Source organism: Siniperca chuatsi, linkage group LG21 (genome assembly GCF_020085105.1).
Source record: "Siniperca chuatsi isolate FFG_IHB_CAS linkage group LG21, ASM2008510v1, whole genome shotgun sequence".
Lineage (NCBI taxonomy): Eukaryota > Metazoa > Chordata > Actinopteri > Centrarchiformes > Sinipercidae > Siniperca > Siniperca chuatsi.
In genome coordinates this window covers 19,210,141-19,216,140 of record NC_058062.1, presented here as the reverse complement: position 1 = coordinate 19,216,140, position 6,000 = coordinate 19,210,141, and the positions used below count along the sequence as shown (strand labels likewise).

Below are 6,000 nucleotides of genomic sequence, written 5' to 3'. Positions count from 1 at the left end.
GAGAGAGAGAGAGAGAGAGAGAGCGAGCGAGCAAGTATTTACGCTGCCTTGACGCTAACACACCAAACCTTTGTCCCTGTCACGTTCTGTACAGTGGAGGACCAAACAAAACGTACTCAACTAAACTCCTCTCAAAGTTTGATTTATAGCTTGTTGGACGCGTTTTCTCCGGCTCGAGAACATCCTTCAGTCGTGAAGTTGGAGAAAACAAGGTGAGTGATGCACTCAAACAATCACAAACACACGAACGGTGTTTATTCCGTGAACGCCGCAGTTAGCTAAGTTAATTTTTATCATAAAGTTTTAGGGTGAGTTACATTAAGTCAATGATTTGGTTATTATAACGTTAATAAATCTGTTTTGTCGTAAAAGTGGAAAACGCGGTTGCTGTCGAGGTTGTCACTTGCTTTCTCTTTCCACGTCCGTTCACGTCCACTGATTTTCACACTCGTTCCTTTCCATTACTGATTGTGTTTTCCTGGCGCAGTCATTTCCCATTTCCTTGGGAGGTGGGGGCAAACAAGCAAGCAAGGGGACACCAGCCAACAACAGAATGAAAGAGGGGTGTGTGTGTGTGTGTGTGTGTGTGTGTGTGTGTGTGTGTGTGTGTGTGTGTGTGTACTCTGTGTCATCCAATTACCTCTTCACACAAGTCAGAGGCAATGGTGTGTGTGTGTGTGTGAGAGTGAGAGAGAGAGAAAGACAGAAGGGACTTGAAAAGGTTTTCTCTCAACACAAACCCCTCATTCTGAGTTAATGAAGTGCTGGAAGATGAGCTTCTGTGGGCGCTTAAGAGCTGTAGGATGTTGCCAGTATCCATCAGCAGGTCATTACAGGAAGTGTGTGTGTGTGTGTGTGTGTGTGTGTGTGTGTGTGTGTGTGTGCATTAATCACACAGGAGAGCAGAGGTGGAGGGAAAGCCCTTGTTTTTGAGCCCTGGTTCAGGCCTGTGGGTTGAAACAACTAAACATCAGCTGATGTGGTGGGCAAGGGATGTGTGTGAGTTTAGTTGTTTGTGTGTGTGTGTGGTTTAAAAAAAGTCCCAGATTTGTAATGAAGGGTAGTGAGTGGGTATCATGACAGTTTCAGCCAGGATGTGGCTGGCTCTAAAAGGTTGAGGTGCCCCCCTCCCTCCTCAGATCTGCAGACAGATTAGCAGTAGACAGATTCACAGGTCTGGACTTCATCAGGCTACTTCTGGTCTACGGTGTAACAGACTGAGGCTGAACTAGGTTGTTGTCGAACACCCGCATGTAAATTACTGCATGTTTCATCTTGTTCAGGAGCTGACAGGACCTTCTGTCACTTCAAGTGAAGAGGCAGACCTCTCATACAAACCGACTGAAATCTAAAGAATCTGAAGAAGGATGTACATCAACATCCCACTCAAAAAGCAAGTGTACAAACCTGCTTACAATTAGTATGTGGTAAATTGGGACAAAGCTCCGGTGCTGCCAAAAGAGGACTAAGTGGGGATTCAGACTGAAAACAGCCCTGCATTAAAAAGGTTGAAAAGAAAGTTGAGCCTGGTTCGTCTTTTTTGCCGCCCCCTGCGTTCGCTAAAGTGGGTCTGAACGCAGCCTTAATCCAACCAGCCAATCGCAGCTAATCTTGGGCTGCAGGTACCCTTTCTTTTTGTACAGGGTTGACCGAGAGAATTCTGGGAAATGTAGAGACATACTGTACAGCTTAGGTCATAATATGTGCTGCAGTTTGCTTGATTTTGGCCCTCATGGCTATGAAATCTCAACATGCACCACTTTTTACTATAGACCCCGTACTGGATCAAGGCCAATATCGATATTTGGGAGAATATGATAACAATATCTCGACTGATAGTAATTTATACCGTTAATATAAACAATTAATCTTGATACAGATCCCTTAAATTTTATTTTTTTTTTTAATTGTGACCAAGATACATACTGAGCCGGCTATTTTACAGTGTAAATATCATCTTGTCGGTGTTCTGTGGTGGGTGGTTTCTAAATTACATCAAACCCAGTTTGACATTTCTTCACTGATATATCTTGTTACATATCGGCCGACATATACACTGATACCGATATATCTGCTATAAGCTAACACCAGCCTGGCCATTTTATGGATCTAGCTGTACGTTTTACCAATAAAACTTGTGTTTTAAGGGTTGTACGTGTTGTATGTTCTCACTCCAAATAAACAGCTGCCTGTCATTGTCTTCTCCTCACCAACTGAACTGAAAGAGCAGCGGAGTTTGAATAATATCTTGTACCACTACATGATTCGTTATGGCATTTGGTGTAGTGCTGGCATTTCATCTTGACAAGTTAAGAGGTGTGTTACGCATTTTCTCATATGTTTTGTGCGCAGTAATGTGCGTAATATCCGATTTCAGGATATTACATCTAGCCTACATGACACTGCAAATCAGGTGAGTAATTGGCATCATTACAAGGCCGAAGGCACACAATCTGCAAAGCACTGTCCTCCATATTTGTCTACTCCTATCATAAATGCTTGTTTTCAGAATGTCCACTGTGCTGTCAACCGTGCTGTTATGTTAAAGGCTCACTGTGGTTTTTATGGCCGTGCCTTTTCCAGCCATGAAGTCGGGAGATGGCGCTTGATGTGAAGGCCTTACATGTTGTTGTTGTGTAATATGATCTGCTGTAATAGTCCCCTGTGAGCGCTGGCTGTAGGCAATAAAGCAATGATACTGAGTGAGGGATAGAGCGAGAGGGATGGAGGGGAGATAGATTTGATAACGCAGAAGAAGAGTGAGAAATAAAGAGGGAAGGGGAGGAGTGGGCACAGTGGGTCAGTTGCTTTATCGAAAATACACTGCGTGGCCAAATGTTTGTGGACACCTGAGCATTACTACAATAAATTATTGTTGCTCACCTTATTCCAAAAACCATGGGCATTAATCTGCTGCTATAACCGCCTCCTCTCTTCTTGGAATTGCTTAATATTTCTGAACCTGACTTCAGGGATTTGCCCCCATTCAGCCACAAGAGCATTATAGTGTGGTCAGCCACTGATGTTGGGCGACAAGACCTGACTCGCTGTCGGAGTTCCAGTTCATCCCAAAGGTGTTGAGGTCAGGGATCTGTGCAGGCCAGTCAAGTTCTTCCACAGCAAAACCATTTCTTTATGGAGCTAGTTTGTGCACGGGGGCACTGTCATGAAACAGGACAAGGTCTTCCCCAAACTGTTGCCACAAAGTTCGAAGCACGCTATTGTCTAAAATATCACTGCATGCTGTAACAATAAAAATACTCTTGTTTTTACACTGTAGGAATTAATCAAACAAGCTATAGCCTGTTAATTAAGCCCCTTTCACACTGCACAAAACACCCACTAACATCTGGTTTTTGCCCTCAGTGGGAAAGGGTACAATCGGCATTCATTCCCGGGTCAAATGACTCTGCAGTAGTCACGTGGATTTATCGGCTCCAGCTCGGCAGTGATGGAAACATGACACCCGGGTGGACACGCAAATTTTCGCCCCTTTTTCCGGAGCGACTCCTCCATATGTTTATTTAGTATCAGAATGCTAGGCTAACGGTCAGTCAGCTGTGTAACTTTATATCCGCGCTGTGATGTCTTTCAGAGCACACAAACACCCTAAATCCACCTGTCAGCTGCCCAGCACGGTGCTGTTAAACCAGAAACACAGCGGCTACACCTTATTTTTATACAGTCTGAGTGCTACACACAGCAACCACCGTAACATTGTCGCTGGCCTCCATGCTGCTTTCTACTGTTTACTAACCCTGTTTTCTTGCGCATACGTGACAATGTCTTAACATTTTTGCTTGAAAAATTACCTGAATGATTATCAAAATAGTTGCCAATTAATTTTCTGTCGATTTTTAATAGACTCATTATTTCAGCTCCAAGAGCAACAATTGGCGAGAGCCCATTTACTGTTTGATGGCAAAGCTTGTGTGTTTGTGCAGAAGGTGAAACCACTCCACAGTAAACGAGACAAAATGTGAATGGCAGTTTGGAGAGAAAATATGTAGACAAAGCAGGAAGATAAAACAGGATAAAAGGGTTGTGGCACATCTGCATTCATTCACCTCTGTAAACTGCGTGTATGCATGTGCACAAAGCAAATGTGTGTGTGTGTGTGTGGATATCATGTACGTGTTTGTTACCTGCTGTTTGCCTAACGAGCAAATTCCACTCACTCACTGAAGTATATGGCTGGAGGCTTTTCTGTGCTTATCTCCACATCACTCAAGGTTATACTTTGGGAAACGTGTGTGTGTGTGTGTGTGTGTGAAGGCACATCACCAAACAAGGTCGTACTTTGCTAAACCGGTATTGTAAAGTGATAATCCTCAAACTTTGCATGTAAATAAATACCCACTTTGCTATGGAAATATTCTTCAGCAGCAACTTTGTGGCCCTCAGCACACCCGCCTCAGTCCCATTGTTGGCTTCTTTTGCAATGCCTCTCTCCGTGTTAGCACGAGCAACATTAACCATCATGGCTGACTGTACCCTACCTTTGCATGCACACAAGAGACCAGCTTATACGGAGAAATCAGAACAGAAAGTCAGAGGTTGTGTTTACATGCAGCTGGTCTGTAATCGGATTTCTCCTCTACTCCTTACCATATTTTTAACCAACCAAGTGTGTTAGTGATACATGATGTTGCAGCCTGAAGAGTTTAATTAGTTCTTCTGTTCAAGCATTTGAACTGATTATGCAGTTAGAGAACAGTCTCTCTAGTGAGAGAGCACAGTTTTTTTTCCAAACAGTGAAAATCGGTGTGAATTGAAGAAGAAGATCTGTATTAAAGGTGTGCTTAGAACAAACAACAGCTCTTGCTGATGTAAAAGGGCAGGGATGTATTTCCCAAGAGCAACACAAAAACATAGGCCAGTTTTAGCAGAGTTTAGCTATTGTTTTTAGATTTCAGACCGTATTCTCAAAACATCCTAAGGCTAAAAGTAGCTCCTAACTGGTGGAGTTAGGAGAAACTACTAAAAATAAGGGGCATGTCAGTCCTAACTTCATGACTTTATGTTTTTGAGAGTAATTCACAAAGCATTTTAGCTCTAAAAGTAGCCGCAGGTAATGTGCCTCTCCATACCAGTGTTTTGTGAAAATGTAATAATAATGAACTTTGAAAACCATATTCTGATGGCGGCCATTTAACAAGGATTCAGTGGGCTCACCAACAAATCGTTATAATCCGATAACACCGGAGACAACAGTTTGCAGGAGTTCCCTGTTCCATTTGTCAAGTGTAACACCTCTTTTTGGAGCAAAACTCCTCACTTGTAGCTCTGAGGTTTATTACCATTAGAGGTGTTGTATTACACTGAGAAAGAGGTGTTGTTCTGCACAGCAGTGTGTAAACATAACTACATGTAGAAAAGTAGATTTGAGCCGGGTGATGGTACTGCACAAGACAGGGCAGGACACACACAAGATCAGGTTTCATTGTCGGTAACATGGGTTGTGTGTGGATGGCTCTATTTGTTTGCCATCTGCTTTTTTTGTCTGCATCAGGTCCAGTTTATAGAACACGCAACCTGCACGTGAGTGCACCAATCCATTCTTGTAAAGGCAGTGTTAGTCCTTTTTGTGTTGAAGTTGCATTTAAGATCTTTTGAATCACCAAAAAGCATCTTATCCATGAATTCAATCGGTGTGTTGGTGTACAGTCTTCACCCACAGGAAGTGACAGATCAAAACCCGTGGCTGAAATCCAAACTGTCTCCCAAACAGCCGTGAATATGTGCTCCATTCAGAGAAACCTGCACTAACCACTTTTAGATCTATTCACTCTTTCGTCCAAGTGGATAGTGTAAGGCGCTCACCCAGGCTCCTCATTCATTTATATGGGACCAGTTTGTCGACACAGCTTTCAAGCTCATGGATGTGTTACTCACACTGGACTCCCTGGATTGTATTTCATGTCTGACGCCCCCCACCAACGCAGCCCCTCGTGTCGTTTTAACGCAGGGCTGTTTCCCTAAAAGCTCCTGTTCTTCACT

General features: G+C 43.3%; 1 protein-coding gene across 1 annotated transcript in view; it reads left to right on the top strand.

Annotated features, from left to right (window-relative positions):
- carhsp1 (calcium regulated heat stable protein 1) overlaps positions 1–6,000 on the top strand; it is a 30,230-nt gene continuing 24,230 nt past the window's right edge. The window contains exon 1 of the mRNA XM_044181882.1: positions 1–212. The gene's annotated coding sequence lies outside the window, so the exon portion shown is untranslated. The remainder of the gene's footprint in view (positions 213–6,000) is intronic.